Genomic DNA, 19,187 nt, shown 5'->3' with positions numbered 1-19,187 from the left:
CCTGTTTTTCTTAGTCCCTGAGCAGAAAACCCTTAAATAAATTTTATAATTAATTTATTGAGGAAGAAATGAGTGCAGTTTGTTCAGGAGTCTTGGTAAGGATCGTCTTTTAGTCTGATCTTTCTTTGCATCTGAGAAACAGCCTCCACAGCGCTGTACATGCTGTGTTTATGAGCACATATGGTTGCTTCATTCACAGTCATCCTCCAGCTGAGAAAGTTATTGAATACTTCCTAACCCAAGTGACAAACTACCCGTCTGCCTATATCAGTGTCAGCGGGTCCAAACAAGGTGCAGTAAGAGGAGAGCTCTCAGGAACTGTGTCACTTTAGATGTTTACTTTTAGCCACATGTTGCAGAATCATCCAGAACCCTGTGTGCACTGCAGAGCTTCTGCTTCCTTCACTTGTTTACAAAAATAAATCGTATAAAATGAGTGAAAATAATTTCTCTGTGGTTGGAGACAACAAAGATATCTTTACTGCATCTGAGGTTGTTGCGCGTGTCTTGAAACAACTCCAGTGTCCTCAGGACAAGAGATACTAACGTTCCCTGTGTCCAACCCTTTTTTGGCACAGTTAACTTTTGATAGCAGTCTCCACAAAGTCTGGTTGTCCCCTCTACTGGTTCCTTCTGCTCCTACTCTTACTCACACTCGGGCAGTGTACCATCTGCAAGGCATTACACCAAATTGCAGGAATAGAGAAATGATTTCACGCATGTCCCGCAGGGTCCAGATGTGCCTCCTCAGTTTTACACGTTAAGGAGGAATAAAAAGGAGAAAGAGATATAAATCTTACCCTGTTGCTCTTAATCCCATGTGCACAAGGCTCACAAAATCAGTGCTTGAGCTTTAATACCTCGCTGTTTCTCCCTGAATCAACCTCCTCCTCACTCTCTACCTAAATAAACACAATCCTCTGCGTCCAAACCACCGCACCAGAGCTGAGCTTATCCAGGTAAAACTGAGCAGAAGTTATTTTTCTAAGCCTGCGAGCGTGTGTGTGTTGGACAGTGAGGAGGACGGGCGTCTGCAGGGCTCAGGTGCCCAAGGACCCAACCTGGAAACTGGCAGCTGTGTGTTGTTTTTGCAGCAGGAGCTCATTTTGTGCTTCATTTTTTTTTAGTAAAATACTCAGAAATTTCTTTAAATCAAAGTTGGAGTGAGCTGAATGCTGCTACAACAAGGCAAAACAGTGTGGTGAAGCAAAAATGCACCATGGAGTAAACAATAAAGACCTGTTGTTATCACTAAAGAAAATAAATATGTTTAAAGGTAAAGAAAGGTTAAAAAGGTTTCCCCATAAGGAAGGTTATGACACAATGAGTCATGTGTGCTGGACCATGAAGTGTATGTTGCACGGTAGATAATATAAATTGTGCAGCAAAACTGTACATCTACATAAGGTGTATAAGAAACCGCAACAAAGTGGAAATGGTGCGATGACTCTGATTTTGTCAGTGAAGTCAAGTCTGGTTGTGACATGATTAAAAACATTTATCCATCCATTTTCTGAAACGCTTATCCTGTTCAGGGTCGTGGGTGGCTGGAGCCTATCCCAGCTGTTATTGAAAAAATGGACGTCCGCTTGCTCGGCTTGAAGTGAGGTCTTCACAAAAACTGCTCCCCCTGGTGGCTGGCTGCAGTATAGGTTAAAAAAATCCAGCTTTCCAGTCATTTCAGATGGGCTGTGGTCAAACTTTAAAAAATGAATACTCCTCGTAGAAATGTTTCTCACCTCCAATTGTTGTGGTGATTTGAAGATATCATTTGGCTGTCTTGTATTACAGTCCTTTTTTTTCTTCTGAAAAGTTGTGTTTTCATTAGTTATACGAGGTTAAAAACGAGGCTTTACATAATGTTTAACGATGATTGACAGCTGCCGTTCTTGTTTATTCTTTCCAGGGATTGTAAAACATGTTGAGAGGTAGAGTCAAGAAGTGATTAGACTCTCGAAAGAAAAAAAAGAACATTATTTTCGTCACCCAGCTCCACTCAGATTCTCCCAGAATCCCTCAACGTCTCTAGTGCGCAGAATCTGGCTGAAGTTGCTACCAATTGCGCCTGAGATGGGGGTATTTTGGCTTCAAAACCGTACAATGATAAATGGCAGAGCCACACTGTCCACTCTATATACAGTCTATGGCTGACACAGAGACAGACAACTATTCACCAGACAACCATTCACTCACACACTCACACCTAGGGACAATTTAGAGTGATCAATTAACCTGGTGAGCATGTTTTTGGACTGTGGGAGGAAGCCAGAGAACCTGGAGGCATGCACTGGGAGAACATGCAAACTCCACACAGAAAGGCCCTCTGGCAAAGCTGAGAATCGAATCTGTGACCTTCTTGTTGTGAGGCTGCAGCGCTAACCGTTGAACCACTGTGCAGCCCCTGAAAACATTTAATTTATCAAAAATAACGAAATGCTCTTCTTCTCCTCTCTACTTTCTATGACTTTGTGGTAAAGCTGCAGTTAATCGAATCTTAATCATGATCACAATTTTAGCCTCTGTGTTCAATTAAGCATGACGTCAAGATCAACCATATTGGAGGCACTCTCACAACAGAACAGGTCACTCTTGGAAAAGAGGTTTTAAATCTCAATGAGTTTTTTACCTGGTTAGATAAAGGATATTGATTGACGAATGCATTTTTCTACACTTGTTGGCAGATAAGACATCTTAAAGTCATGCTTTACCACGCACTTCTATCTCTGTCCATTTAATATTTGCACTCGTGTACCTCCAACGTGGCCACACATCCAGGTAACTGCCACAGACTGTGACATCAGTGCAAACACTCTAAGTTAAGGCTTCATTAAGCTTCACAAATAACAAGGGAGCAACGTGTCTACCCTGCAGCGGCAGCCTCAAGTCACTCAGTGGACAGTGGAGACTGAGTCATGTTGAGAGAGAAAAGTAAAGCAGGAAGTGGAGATGAAGAGCATCATTGTGAGGAGCTAATGCTAAACATCCGTTGTCAGAGCTTTTCTAGCCAGAAAATGTTGATAGGGTCCTGTTTCTTCCCAAACACCTGTAGGCCTGAACATCATATTGTTGCTTTCTTACAAGCTTTTAGTGTTTCTTTTAGAGATAGACCAATATGGATTTTTTAGGGCCGATACTGATTATTTGTAGTCAAGGAGGCCGATAACCGATATTTGAAGCCGATATTAATTTGCAGTCAAAGTTAAAATGTTGGTGTAAAAATTTTGAACAATACAAACTTCAACACTTAACTTCATTCAAATACCTTCAAGCATGAGTCTATTAAACAGCTCCCAGGCTCAGCAGCATGTTTTATAAAGTTAAATGAAAAACTTAATGAAATAAATAGCAAAAGTTTTCTACAGTAAATAAAGTTTCCCCAAATTTTAATTTAACTGTAATAAGTGTAATAACTGCACTGCTGATTGGCTTTTTCCCAGACCATGGCTCTGCTTGTGACCAATCAGATGGTACTGTGGGTGGGACAGTGCTGGGGACTGAGAAGTGACTGCAGACAGCGGAGCAGCTGCATCAGAGCCGCAACAACACAGTTTTTAATTTGTTTCTTATCGGCCGATTAAAAAAAAGACAGATGCCGATATGCTTCAAAATGCCAAATATCGGCCCTGATAATCGGCCCTGCTGATAATCAGTCTAACCCTAGTTTCTGTTGAGTTGTCCTTTGTGATTACACTCTTTAATCGCATATTTATTCAGTTAGCCCTTGGTAAATTTCATTTTTAATCTTCTTTTTCAAAGTTTTATTTTGCACTTCACATACTGTTTGTTTAAAAATAGTGCAATAAAAATAAACCTTTCCCTTGTTTAATAAAGATTGTAATCACAATGTTGGTCAAAATGATCATGACTATCATTCCGTCCATAATCCTGCAATTCTACTTTTAGATATAGGAATTCATTGTCTACCAACAAGCTCTGATCAAAACTCATTTCCTGAGGAAGCGTTTCACAGATGTGTTGCCAACAACCCCGGTCATATCGTCAGTAATCTGATTTTGAACTAGTACAAAAAGATCGATGAGAAAGCTTAATTTAATTTTCTAATATAACACAAAGTACGCTGTGACGTCTGTTCGTTTGAAGTCTTGTCCGCTCCATCGTTTAAATGACCATATTTGTAAAGAAAAAGTGGCAGGCACCAGCTCAGGGCTGTAAATCACAGTCCAGTGGCTGTAGCAGCGTGACTGCATGTGCCGTCAGCGCGCCGGGCTCCTGATCACAGTGACTCAGTGAAAGATGGTGAGGCAGCAGCAGCGCAGCCTGCTCTGTAACGCTGCCCAGGGGAACCAGTAAAACGCTGCCTGCTCACAGTTTATGGCTGAGGGCTTTCAGCCACACAGCAGCAGGAGGAGGTGATGGGGATTATATCTCCCTCTTCACGATCTTCACATAGTTTTTAACCCTGAGCTGTACTTTCTGATTTTGTCTCATAACCTACAGACTCTTATCACTTTCTTCACCTTCTGATCATTAGTCCTCATCTTTATCTGAAGCTCCTCTTCTCACAGGACTGAAGTGCTCCACTGGAGTCTTTATTTAATGCATGATCTGTTATTTTTAAAGATAGACCGATATGGTTTTTTGGGGCTGATACTGAGACTGATACTGGTTATTAGTAGGCAAGGAGGCCGATAACTGATATTTGAAGCCAATATTCATTTGCAGTCGAAGTGAAAGTATTGGCGTAAAAAATTTGAAGCATACAAACCAACACTTAACTGCAATCACATGCTTTCAAGCATATGTTTATTAAACAGCTCCCAGGCTCAGCAGCATGTTTCATTAAGTTAAATTAAAACTTAAAAAATAAATAGCCAAAGTTTTCTACAGTAAATAAAGTTTTCCAAAATTTCTATGTAACTGCAATAAGACTGGACAAAATTGAGTTTGTGTTGCCTTTTACAGGCATGTTATGCGGTTAAATTAATTTACGGTTTGGTTTTACATGACTGATTTTAAATGACCATGTAGGGCTTCCATAGTGTAGACAGGGAGAAATTATGTGCAGAGAAGCATCAGAGACAAAACAACATCGTTTTGAATGGGTTTCATATCGGCCATCAGATTAAAGAAAAAGGCTGATGCCGATATTCCTCAAATCGCCAAATATCGGCCCTGATCGGCCAATAATCAGCCTATCCTTAGTTCTTTTATATCATTGGAACTATTATGATTGGTATTTAAATCAAACATGTAGCATAATACTTAAAAGTGATGATTATCAGTCCATATTGTAGCTCCACTCATTTCTATCTCTGCACAGAGACACAAACACGACCAGAAGAGCCGAACTGACTGTAAACAGATTAAACTCACTTTTCCTTTCCACTTGTATGATTTAATGGATACATAATTAAAGGACCAGTGCAAAAATATGGGTGATATGTAGTGACATTTAGAGGTCAGATTCTGATTTTAATTGTTCCAGATGTGACAGTGGTCTTTGTGGTAAAGACATGCACATGTGCAGAATGAGTTTGATCCATTACCATGATTTTAGCACCAAAACTCATGCTGATACTTTTTTTTCGGCACACAACACCAACCTGTGGTGGCCAGTAGGTGGGACAATTGTGAGGTGAGGACAATTTTTTAAAAGCCACAACAGGAAGGCAAAAGCAAAAACTCAAATGAAGACAGACCAACACAAATGCAAACACCACAATGCAATGAAAGTACAGCCACAACAGACGCTAAAAGAGTCAAGTTTTCTTGACGAACACAGAAAAGTTGTGAAAGGAAGTAAATGGTTGTTTTTGAACTTTAGCTATGATAAATACAGCTCTGTAGAGGCCTCACCTTGTAATATCCTGTAATATTGTAGTTCTTATAATTCTATATTTACCAGTGATATGTCATTTGGCATTATGAGTCAGTCGTGTCATAACATTAGCATTATGCTGCAGCCACACTGAATGCGAATGAGGGGCTGACACGTGTCACTGTGCTGGCGGAGTAGAGAGCCTGCTCATTTAAAGACGGAAAGCCCAAAAGAGCATCTGAAAAACAATGAGCTGTGGTTTCAAAAGCATGACAGGAGAGTGTGTGATCAAGACCTGCTGCCTCTCCCTGGTAATCCACCTCCACCAGCCCTGCCTGGCTGTTCCCTGCGACCTCATCCTCAACCCCAGACCCGTGTTCCCGGAGGTCTCCTTGGGGATAATGAAGGGGTTGAGGAAAGAGAGGAGCACAGAGAACTTCCATCTTTTCCCTGGCACTGTCTCTGCCCAGCTCCGCCCTCCTCTCTATCAGGCTTTTACATCTTTTACGACAAAACTCCACTGAGGAAAACACAGTCGGAATCAGTGATGACCCGTGCAGGAAAATCCAATGAAAGTTCAATATTTTCAACTCGAGCGTAGAGGTGTCTGATGCCCCAAATGCGCCGACACTCCAAACACGCCGACGTGCCAAACGCATCCAACGCGCTGTCATGGGCGAATCGGCTTCCAAACGCGTCTTTGCATTGACTTTGTACGTAATCTTGACGCAAATTTGTGTCCCGTGTGGCCGTACCATTAGAGCTACTTTTATCATAGCTGAAGTTAAAAAAACAATTATTTACTTACTCTCACAACTTTTCTGTGCTCCCTAGGATAACTGTCGTCTTAACTTCCAATGTGTTGTAGTGTTTGCATTCGTGTTGTTGCTTTTGCAAATCACCTGACACCTACTGGCCACTGTACCTAGCACCTTTCATACATTTAGATATGCAGCCCAAAGAATATATCGCATCGATATGTGAGAAGAGTTCTGAGAGATAGATGAGATAAAGAGTAAAGTCAGTGCAATAAAACCAACATGATCTGTTTTAATGAACACCAAAAAAAATAAATAAATAACAGAAAAAGGAAATAATTTTCTTTGGCTTGCTAGCTTTAAAAGTAGATACCACAACGATCTGCAGAACCACTTTTGAAGACCAATTCCAAAACATGAGCGGGCGTATTGGTTTAAGGTGACCGTGTTTGATTGTTTACGACATGCCTGTGGGTTTTGACATGAAGCAAAACACAAACCTGGTCAGTTCAGCAAACAACAAACGATGATTGCGTCTTCTGTGGAAATCCAAGAGAGAACAGGCGAGTCAGTGAGAACCGGAGCACGTTCTCCACCACAAAATGACTTTTGACTTCCCCCAAACTCTGTCACTTTGTCAACAACTCTCCATAAAACCTTTTTTTTAAAAAGTGTCCATCACATTCTGGCTCATGAAGCTCCATCTTTTCCCAAATCTGGCTCTTTTTTAGTGAAATGTTTGTCATTATGTGCCATTTCTCTTCACTAACAAAGCTGCGGTCCTGTTTACTGGAAAGAGACAAGTTCCCGCTGCGGGGTGCAAAATGATTTCTAGAGCTCAATTTAAAAGATGTTTTGCATGCTTTTGCTCTTTCTGGGGGCTCCAAACGGTATCCAGATTTGTGAAAAATGAGGCTGAGTTTGAGGTTTTACGAGTGTTGTTGAAGAAACTGTTTACATTTCAGTTTTGTGGTTGGCTGATTCTTTAACATGACTTTTTGCAGAGGGTAAAGGAATGTACAGAATGAGTCATGTTTGTAATGTTCAGCGCTGAACACAATTAAAGATCATAAACACAGAGAGCGGCTGTCCTGCGAGGAAAGCCTGGGAATAATCGTCCAGAGTCGGCTCAGCCCTGTCTTATTATTCTCCCAGCCTCTCTCCGTCCTAAAGAAGCTGAGTTTGACTGAACTCTTTGTTAGCACGTAGCATATCTGCATATGTATTGTTATTTGTGTTCATGTGTGTTTGGCGCACATGCATGCAATCCCCCTCTGTCTAAAACTGCGTCTCTGCCGTCACACGTAAATCCACCCTGACGGCAGTCTGTGTGGGCCGCCGTGAGACGGGACCCGGTCGCCTTTCTTCAAAACATCCGTGGGAAGGAGACGGGGAAGAAGGAGAAGAAACCTGGAAAGCGAGAGCGCGAGGGGGAAGCTCGGGACATCCACGGTTAATTAGTGGCTGCTATGGGAACCTGGATGTGACAAAAGAAATATGGCTGATGGAGCCGGAGGATAATGTGTGTGCTCAAAGCAGAAGTTGTCACAGTTGGTGTGAGAACAAACACACAATGCTGTCATCAAATATAGTGGATCAGATAAAAGACTAATGTTGACTCTTCCCACCTGTCCAGTCTTGCCAGCTTTTACCCATAAGTCAATCAGTTGCTCATAAAGCTGTCTCCTGCAGAGGAAGCTTTGATATATAACAATATCAAAACAAGAGAATATGTAATTGTCCTGTTTACTCAACCAAAGAGGCTCATGAGAGGATGTGTATCCACTCGTTATCGTTCAGGTTCAGCTGCAACTGAGTCCCATTTTACATTAAATGGGCTGTGAGGAGTTTAAAGTGATCTTTTAAAAGTCTTCCTTCTAGATGTATGTCTGATTGTAATCCACACTTTAAACTGAGATAATCAGTAGGTACCATGTTTAGGTACCTAAATGCATCCTTGTGACCGTGAGGTACAGGAAGAGTAGGTGGTGTTCCATAGTGGACATGAACGCAGCATTACAAGGTTATATATTGAAGAGTAAATATGTTAAATTGAAAAAAATGTTTACTTAGTTATTAAACAAATTGATATTTTTTACCACATAAACACAAAAAAGTACTGAAAATTGGTACCATTGAGTTCCAGTACCGATTTGCCAATTACCAGGCATTGGTATCATATTATTTCAAATGTGAAAGGTACCAAACCCTAATTATCAGCGCCAATGTTGCTATTTACAGGTTATTTTGAAATGCTACTTCTTAGCTTCCAGGTCGGGTTTACCAGGACTGCATTGATCTACAGCATGTCTAGGTCTCTATGACAACATCATGCCGGCTGACAAAGTTTAGTAGTGAGAAGAGATAAAACACAGAGATCTGTGTTTTTCTCTGCTAAAAACAATTTGTGTGATTAATTTTGTAGTGATGGTGGACATTGGAGCCTAACTGTCAGACAGAAAAAGGACAGAAGAGCAGAAGAAAGATGAACAGGAGTGTATCACTTAACACACAGTCAGCAGTTATTCTGCAGTAGTCTGTTCAAACTTGAGAGTCGATCAATAAAATGAAGTGTGAGGCTAAGTTAGCTCTGCTTAGTAGATAACTGACAGGATATAACCAGGATTCATTAACGTTACACATTACAGACATGTTTCAGAGCACCGGGCTGTCAGCTGAGCTAAATATAAACAGCTACTAAACTTCATACAAACTGACAGTGTTAGCTTGTTGTCACGTTAGCCTACAGATACATCGGGGTACCAGGTTGACAATGTCGCTAACAAATAGCTGACTTCATGTCACATTTTAAACCGTAGCGTTACATAACTGTACGGATGAATACCTTACTTCGGCGTGTTGTATCTAGTAAAAAGTTGTCTTGAACAAAGAAAATTTGTTTCGATCCAATCTCCATTTAATTCCAAAACACACACACGCCTCACTTTAAGTAAATTACGACAGTGTGCAGAGACTCTGGGCCACAAGGGGGCAAGAAAGTGCTATTAAAACCAAGCATCAACCACCCAACTAAGAATACACTGCAAAAAACTGAAATCTTATCTATTGTTTTTGTCTTATTTTAAGTAAAAATATATATTTTTTGTACTCAATACGAGCCACATTTAACTGACCAGTCCAGAAAAATCTCTTGTTTCAAGTTATTTAAAGACAAAAACAAGGTCTGAATTTCTTGGAACTAGTTAAATTAATCTCCCAATGGAACAAGAGAAAAGTTACATTGTTCTAGTTTCAAGCAAATTTCTCTTGTTCCATTGGCAGATTTTTTTTTTACTTGTTTCAAGCAAGACCTAATTTTTGTCTTTCAATGACTTGAAACAAAAACATTTCTGTGGACTGATAAGTTGAATGTGGCTCATTTCAAGTGTAATAAGATCATTCTTGCTTAAACTAAGGCAAAAAACACTTGATAAGATTTTAGTTTTTTGCAGAGTCTGAGATAATGCTGAAGTGCTAAAATCTGCTGTTTCTTGTGTCCACTTGAGGCTGGCTCTGGAATTACTGGAAGTCACAAACACACCAGGCTAAAAAAAGCTGTTTTCAAAGCAGAAATTAACCTATTTACAGCCTGGTTCAAAAAACGTCTCCTGTCTGAGTCGCTAATTTGATCAGCACACACTGTATGGGGGTAAATTTTTTCTTACTCGGTCGATCAGAGGATATTAAGATTGCAAGCTCACCCAGTCAGAGGCACAGCTCAGGGTCACGTGACCGAAAGGGGCTCCATAGCTGTACGCAAAGCCCTTGCCACTACCAATATGGCCGTGATAGCCGATATGCTTCATTTTCCGTTTCAGATACAGACGGGTGACATCGGGAACTACGTCCATGTTTTATACAGTCTATGACTAAAACAGATCCTCCTCATAGCATCATTAAAGTAAAGCTCACCCAGGCCATCATTTGGCCTTTGTTAGACAAACTGTCAGAGCTTGACAAATCTCTGGCTCCTGTAAGTCTCTTTGTTTATTGTTTTGTTTTTGTGCTTTTTTATGATTATCATGATTCTGGTCTTTTTTAGTCGCTCCCCTGTGGCATTCAGCCCTAATAGGAGCAAGCTGAGAGCCTCATGACACAGCCCTTGACACAAAGACCTCAAGATTCCGTGCACAGAGCTTTTAATGATTGCAGGAGTTTGTTTCAGGCAGAGGAGGGCTGAGACGGCGAACACACAGAGTCCCGGAGAGGTCAGACTTCAGTTCACTTTGAGGTTTACTACGCTGTTGACTCCGCGCACGCTGGCACTTCTCATTAAGGAGGGAGAGACAGCACAGCTGGGCCGAGCATGCCTCAAAGCTGGAGTAGTCATCAACGCTCTTTTTATTGTTGAACGGGTGAAGAATCCAACATGGAAACAATCCACGGTTAACCAGCTTCTATTATCAAGAACATGTTTTGCCGATCAGCTGATTTGTATTTGTCACAGCCTTCAAAGAGTTTCAAACAGGAGACACATGAGGGCTCCTCATCAGCTGTGGGAAGCTGCTGTTGTGTGTGGTTGCAGTGAGGATCAGTTGTCGGCTCTCTCTTGAGGTAAAAGTGAAGGATTTCTGCTTATCGCGCAGGCTCTGATAAGAGTGATAGAGGAGAGAGGAGAGGGGGTTAGAGGAGAAGGGGTGAGATCCAGAGGGGAGAGGTTGGGTTCAGAGGGGAGTGTGTGACCTCCCATCCCCCAGTCACTCAGGGGTCGTGCAGGAGGGACGGATTCCCATGATCTGGAGATCCAAAGCAGCTATTTCTCAGAAAGATTCAGACACGCATCCACTTCCTTGCCTTGACTTTCTACTTTCCTCCCTCCTCAGGCCGTGCTCTGGTGTGTCAGGTATTGGGTAACAGCAGCATACCTGTGGTTTACTGCAAAGTGGCTGCAGCTTGGCTTCACTATAATCACTATGACTATGCACTGCTGTATTAGAAATATGACAAAGACTCTATCAGAAGTATGGAAGAAACTATGAGCTGCAGCAGCAAGGTCAGATCAGGTCAGCCCGGTGCTGCAGACGAGTTACAACATGTTGCGGCAGAGCAGGACGAGCCCTGCAGGAAGTTTAGGAGCTTAAATTCACTCTGACACTTGTTTGCACGTAGCATTGTCCTATCTTTAAAGAATTAATACAGTTATACGTCCTTTAATGCAGATTATCTTTCTCAGAAAGGTTTGTCAGCCTCTCTGCTGAGTGAGTAGTCTCCAGGTCACATGATGAGGATGAAGCACAGCAGCATGTGTGTAGGCACAGAGCTGAGATCATCCTCAAAGAATTACAGATGATGCACAAACCCACAGATTAACCTCTCATGAACACACACTGCCGGTACACTGCAAAAAATGAAATCTTATCAAGTGTTTTTGTCTCAGTAGAAAATACCGTTTTAGGCTTAATATGAGCCACATTCAACTGAGCAGTCCAAAATAATATGTCTCATTTCAAGTTATTTAAAGACAAAAATGAGGTGGAACAAGAGAAAAGTTTATTGTGTTAAGACATTATTCTGGCTTCAAAAGAAATGTTCTAGCAAAATTTTCTTGTGTCATTGGCAGATTTTTTTTTTACTTGTTACAAGCAATTCAGACCTCATTTTTGTCTTTAAATAACTTTAAACAAGATGTTTTTCTGGACTCCTCAGGTGAATGTGGCTCATATCAAGTATCACAAGACAATTTTTACTTAAAATAAGACAAAAACAAAAGTTTATTTTTTTTATTATTTGGTTTCAGAAGGCTTTTTTTATTACAAGACAAATTTTTACTTTAGATTAGACAAAAACAAAAGTGTTTTTTTATTATTTTTTGCTTTTAATTTGCTTTCAAAAAAATGGTTTCATTACCACATTTTATGACAACAGTCAGACAACAACATGTTATACTTGTCTTACTGATTTTCCTTATTTCTGAAAAATGAATGTAACTTTGTCTAGCTGCAAAACATGTCTTAAAGGTCCCATATTCTGCTCCTTTTCTACAGTTTAGTATGGATCATTGATGTCTTCATGAAATGGTAGTAACATGTTTTGGGTCCAAAAAGCCAATAAATCAAGCACAGCAGCATTGTTTCCAGGCTCTCATAGCCCCTCTGTTCAGAACGCTCTGATTTAGTGGGCGTGGCCTTCACATGTAAATGAGTGATTCGTAAATGAGTGACTCGCACACACATGCACAGTTTTACTGAGTGTAGCTGGAACATTTCCTTGATAAATGAACTCTAGCCACTTAGTCTTGTCTTCTTCTGAGATGGGAAGCTTGTGCATGGAACTATGTGGCTGTTTACAGCCAAAAACAGCCACACTCCTCTCTCCAGATGCGGGGAAAGGAGTGGGTGGAGAGGGGGTTCGGGGGTATCTGCTCCAGTAGACCAATCAGGTCAGACTTGCTCCTGATTGGTCAAAAAAGGGACTCGCTGACGTCAGCAAATCTCCCAAATCCACACAGCTCGTTTTAGGTCAGGATTTTAAATTCACAAGCACTACTAAGTACAGGTTTTGTCTTTAAATGTCACATTTTGTGGGCTAGGAGCAAAGCCACAGACCCAAAAACTACAAAAAAAGAGAAAAAAAATAAAAGACAAAAACAATTGATAATATTTCTGCAAAGAGTTGATCACCTTTCCACACAAGCTGTGTGGCACTGCCATGACTCATTGATCCAAACTGTTGTGGCGCTCTGTATTCCTCCTCTTCCTCCTCTTTCTCCAAGTTTTACATCCTATAACTCTGATGCTACTACAGCATCTTTGTTTAAAGACAATCACTGAGTGATTTGGCTCTGAAATGACCTGCTTAGTCAAATAAAGGAGGTTAAACAAAAACAAACACACAGGCGCACTGCCGCACAGATAACAAGCCTTCTTTAAGATAAACTGCCAAGATGGATGAGGAGGCCTTGACACCAGAAGAGGTCTAAATGAAGGTGGATGAATGAAAAGACAAGTGAGTGTGGTGTGTACACTGCAAAACCCAGAAATCTTATCAAGTGATTTTGTTATATCTTTGGTAAAAAAAAAAAAGTCTTTTTAGACTTGATATGAGCCACATCCGACCAGCCCAGGAAAATGTCTTGTTCCGAGTTATTTAACAACAAAAATGAGATCTAAATTGCTTCTAGCATGCTACTAAGATCAACCAATAAAACAAGAGAAAAGTTTCTTATATTAAGACATTATTCTAGTTTAAAGCAAACTTTCTAGCAATTTTTTCTCGTTTCATTGGCAGATTTTCTTTGATGTTACAAGCAATTCAGACCTCATTTTTGTCTTTAAATAACTTGAAACAAGACGTTTTTCTGAACTAATAAGTTAATTGTAGCTCAGTTCAAGCTTAAAAAAACTTTTTATTAGAAATAAGACAAAAACACTTCATAAGATTTCAGTTTTTTACAGTGTATTCATACACTCGCTGCTCATCTGGATGTGACCCGATGCAGCACGAGCCTCGCTCTGCTGTGTCATCCAGAGAAGCGTGCATCAGCTGCAGGAACAAATTGCTCAAAGTTGCCTGGTCATGCGGCGGTGGAAGGACCCGAGCTGAGGCTGGATGTGGGCTCGTAAACGTCTGGTCAGCACTGTTTATTGTTCAGAGCCGGTGGCTACAGACTCAACTCTGAAAGTATCTGTTTCAGCGTATTCATCTCTGTGAAATGCATCAGATTTTACTTTCCCCTAACCCTTTTATTTACAATGTAAAGTTTATACACTTGTGGCATTGTATGACTGGAATACCAAACTCTGCATTAGCGATGGTTACTCTGCATGGGTGGCCACAAATTGTGGTTTTCCTCCAGATGAGAAAGCGAATGTTTGTTGGTAGAGAGGGGAGAGTGCTGCAGAAGGAGGTGATCACTGTGTACCAGTTTCAGCCCCTCAAGGTTATCAGTCAAGGCTGCGGTATCCTCTGTAACAACCTCTGACTTTCTCTTTCTCTGCAAAAACTCCCCCAGATGGAGCACGATTAAGCTCAAAGCGCTCTTATGAGCACACTCTCACACACACACACACAGGTATGAAGACATGTAAGATATGTGAGAGTGATCTTATCTCTCACTTCTCTGTCTTCCACCATCACTCCTATAGTAAATCTGCTCTGTTCTCTGAGGGTTTTATTGGTTTTGCTCTGTACATAAGCTCGCCGTGGTTATTAAAGCAGATGATTTAGTGTGGGTGCGTTGGACCAGCTAACAGTAAAAGAGAGAATTACGGGTACAGCCGGTCCGCCCAGGACAAAAGGGGAAGGCCGAGAGCTGAGGCCACGTTCAGGTTAAGACTGTGATGGTGAAATAACTTTTCAAACTCTTTGAAACTTTAGAAATATCATGAAAGATGCAGCAAAAACAAAAACATGAATTCCTTCATGTAAGAGGAGCTGCTGTTCCAACCAGCAGCCAGTTCGTGTCTTTTCCCAGTTCCTTTCTGTTAAATGTAACTTGTTTTTTTAACGTAAAAAATATGACATAAAGGGCTGCCTCAAAATTTTATGTCAGGTCAAAAATAAATTTTGTTGTTCTAAAACCAACAGAATTTAACTTGATTAAATCAAATGTCTTGTGTCAACCCTCGTCTTAGTTTGTTGATTTAGACTTGTTGGTTAACTTCTTTAAGTAGTTGGTTGAAATAAGTAATCGATTTCAACTCAACTAAACATGTTTGTCAAATTAACGTTTCGCTTTTGTTTATTTGAATTATATTTGTTCGGGATGTAACTTCAAGTTTTTCTTGGACCTTCTAAATCTGTTTCACTCTGTAAACCTCAAAGTTCAAATTACTACCAATTAATTACACTATTGGATTAAGCTATGAAAATTTAAAATTTGTAAGTAAGTTCAGTTTATTCAAATGTCTGCGTTTTCAGTGTTGAAACTGATGATTTCTGAGTAGATTTAACTTTTGTTACTGTTTAAATAAGCACAACTTAAAATCATTAGTTTCTGTGACTGTGTTTTGTAACCGTGAGTGAGGAGGAGACGCAGTCGAGATGAGACTCTGCTGAACTTCCAGACGTGCAGCAGTGGTTATAGGTTGTCTGTGCTCCACATGACACGCACTGTTTGTCTGTGTGTCTTAGCACGGACCAGCTGTCTGTGCTCCTTGTGGCATCAATTAGCTGTCTATGCTCTACATGGTGTGGACTGACTGTGTCAAAAATAAATGAATAAATATATATTTTGATATTTTCAAAATTGTCAAAAATAGCGTGATAGTCCAGTCTAACATTTCATTTATAAATGTATATTAACCATTAGGCACACTGCAAAAGTCAATAAGTTTAAAACCCTGTGCCATGGAGCACAGACCACCAGTCAGTGCTGTGGCGCACAGACAACCTGTGCCCCCTGAAGAACAATATTTTAATGTACAGCAGGGTCTCATATCTACTGCCTTCCCTCCTCACTCAGGGTTACTAAAGTTATGAAATTAGAGCTGATTTTTGTTGTGACGGTGTTTGTTACCATGAGTGAGGAGGGAACGCTGTGGATATGAGACCCAGCTGTACTTTAAAATGTTTTTATTTTAGTAGTTCAGATATGCCTCAGTTTTTATTATTACATTTATTTAATTCATAAGGCAATTTTTTTTATATCACATCTTTCAGTTTTGAGTAAGGTTAACTTATTAGTGATATGCAACATTTTTTTAACGTTACTTAATGTTTTAATTTGTAACAAATAGGCATCAGGTTTATTTGATTAAAGACAGTCAGTAGAATGATTTTCCATAATCATCATAACTACTTGAGATGTTGAGTTAAATTAACTTAAGTTATATATTTCATTTCTTAGTTGTTGTTTTTTTAAGGTAAATGGTTTACAGGCATTTTTCAAGTAAACTCAACTTATCTGGGTTTACAGTGCACAGACATGCAGTTTGTGTCATTGAACCCAAAAATTGAGTTTGTGCCATGAAGCACAGGCACCTGGCCCATACCACTGAAGATAGACAGTACATCTATGGCATGTGGCACAGACAGTTCAACATCACCTATAATACTGTTTATTATAGTGAAGCAGGGTTTAATATCTGTAAGATACCCTCCTTACTTATGGTGACAAGAAATTGTATTTCACAAAGGCATTCTGGGTATTAACTTGAAGGCTGTAGCTTCACATCACATTTTAAAGCTAACATATCCACTGCGCTCCCACCTAACTTATAGGTCACAATAGCTGTAGCTTATCTTAAAAAAACTGGAAGGGCTAAGGTTTGTCAGGAAACAAAGTGCAGCAGACCACAGACAGCTAACTTGGAAAAAAAAGAGTGCACAACTAATGAAAACTCTGAACTTTGAAGTCACTCGTTACCACAATGCACCTCAGTAACAGTTGCAGAAACGTGATGACATAGGTGTTTTAATTCCCACACCCACCCAAATTCCTTCATTGTCGAGTGGACATGCACGACTGATTTATTTTGCAATTTGGCTTTGTCACTGGATATGGAAGACATCCCCCGCTCTGTTTCCAAAATAAAAAAGTACAAGATCATAATCCAGTAAGAGTGGAATTCTAACTCACGAGACATGAACGAGATCATTCGAGGGGATAACAGAGAGATAAACCGCACAAGAAATGACCAGATTAGAGCAAGTTTGGACACATAGTCGCAGTCGGCACAGTGTGTGTCACAGAGAGATGAGTCAGATCACTCTGAGACCCACAGACTGGCAGACACAGAGGAGCTGATAAACTCTGTTAACAGACTCTGATAAAGCCCAACTGGAAGACACTGCGGAGTCAAAACACGTTCGAGTGGCGATCGATGAAAAGCGCTCTGTTGAACGCCTCAAGAATGTTTTTCCAGCTCGACTCGAGCAGGGATGGAAAAAAAGACAGTCCAGAGATTGTTTTAGGGTTTGAGTTTCCCTCTTTATTTTCCTGGTTCCCCTCTCTTGAGTGGACCCTCTCACTCATATGCACACACAGGCTTGAAGGAAAAACAAATATTTAACAGTCGTGTTTTTTGTCCGTAAATTGCTGGGTTTTATGGTTCTCGCGTATCCAATAATTCAGTCTTGGCAGTCTATGAAGGAAAGTCATACAGACTTATGTTAAAGCCGGTGTGGCCTGGAAATGGCTCGGATAGGTCAGTCAGTGTGCACTTTAAAATGAGGTTACTGATGAATGTATAGCTAAGAAACAAATCTGTGTTGATAAATGTGAAGTCACAGTTCAGTTTTGGCGTCTTTAAAATCTTCAGTCTCTCGTGTCGGTTAACCACCGTCTGTCTAGCTGCTTTTAAACAGCGGTAAGTCATTCATCCAGCTTGTTATTGGTGGATTGGTTTTTTAAGTGCACTTTATCGGGTGTATCAGCGTGTTCGGGTCAGATCAGCACATTTTGGACCTGCAGCTTTTCCTTAAATGGAAAATCTGACTTTATCTAAAACTGACGTTATCTTCCATTTATTCAGAATAAATCTCACCGAGCCAAGCATCTTTACTTTGAAGTTACAGCCCTGGTATTCAGACCGTCACTGCACAGGGCATCAGATTTCTATTTTGTGGTGTACTCGCTGAGTATAAACAGATTAATATGGAGGTATTTCAAGGTTGGACAGTGAGATTATGAAGCACTCAAATTCCCAGTTAACACTAAATCATTTGAATTTTATGACGCCATAAAAAGGATTTCCATCAGTGAAGTTATGGTTGTACTGAGTCATCAAAGCTCTAATTGTGTGTTTGGTTTTATAATCAGGATTTCTGATCTTGGCTTCATGTTATTGCTTCAGATAATATTTTATTCTGACGTTAAAAGAACTACAATGAAAAAACTCTGCATAACAAATAATGGAGTGAGACCAAGGAGCAGACTGAGTGTGGATCTGTTTTTGTGTTGTTCTGCTTTTCATCGTTGTTTTTTTTATTTAATTATCAATTTATTGCCTCTGCCAAAGAGGTTATGTTTTTGGGAGAGTTTGTTTGTCTGTGAACAACATAACTCAAAAAGTAACAAATGGATCTTGATAAAATTTTCAGGAAATGTTCAAAATGGGATAAGGAAGAAGTGATTAAATTTTGGAGGTGATCTGGATCACCGTCTGGATCCAGGACTTTTTAAAGGATTCTTTTTCCGTGTGAGATTGGGCTGTTTTCACCATATGTGTATTTAACTCCATCATAACTGGTTGAATTGCTTTTCAAAACAATACAAGACAAGGTCACCATCATTTCTGACAGATGTTAAAGTATGATCCATATCCTGGTAATATTCTGGATCCCGAATAAGAAATGTGTTCTGGGTTGTCATGATTTTCAACACTGTCAGGAAACAAATTATCGTACAAACCTGCAACTAACACCAAATAGTAGCAGACAGTCTGCTGAAAGGGAGTATAACATTAAAGTAGGACCAAAGTGTTGGTGACAATCACAATATGCTTGGCTATGCTATTTATTTATTTTTGTTTTTTATTTGTTCTTTTTTTTATGTTGATTATTTTCTCATTCATTCATTTAAAAGGCTTTAATGAAAGAGACGTGCCACTTTTTAACAAAGGGAACAGAAAAAAGGAAAATCTGGACATGATTTTCTTCAGTAATTCCCAACCAATTTTTTTGTCTTGTGTACTCCCTTTTTCTTTTTGTTTTGAGTACTCTCTCATGATTGATGATTCTTCAAACGTGGAACAGAACAAAACCGATTA

General features: G+C 40.1%; 1 protein-coding gene across 2 annotated transcripts in view; it reads left to right on the top strand.

Annotated features, from left to right (window-relative positions):
• Positions 1–19,187, top strand: part of LOC141809131 (mitochondrial import inner membrane translocase subunit TIM16-like) — a 170,226-nt gene that overhangs the window by 117,040 nt on the left and 33,999 nt on the right. The window lies entirely within an intron of this gene.

This window comes from Halichoeres trimaculatus, unplaced genomic scaffold (genome assembly GCF_033239565.1).
Source record: "Halichoeres trimaculatus isolate MK-OKI-2021-1 unplaced genomic scaffold, fHalTri1.1 fHalTri1_scaffold_20, whole genome shotgun sequence".
NCBI lineage: Eukaryota > Metazoa > Chordata > Actinopteri > Labriformes > Labridae > Halichoeres > Halichoeres trimaculatus.
The sequence above is the reverse complement of the archived record's forward strand: the minus strand, read 5'-3'. Positions and strand labels throughout refer to the sequence as shown.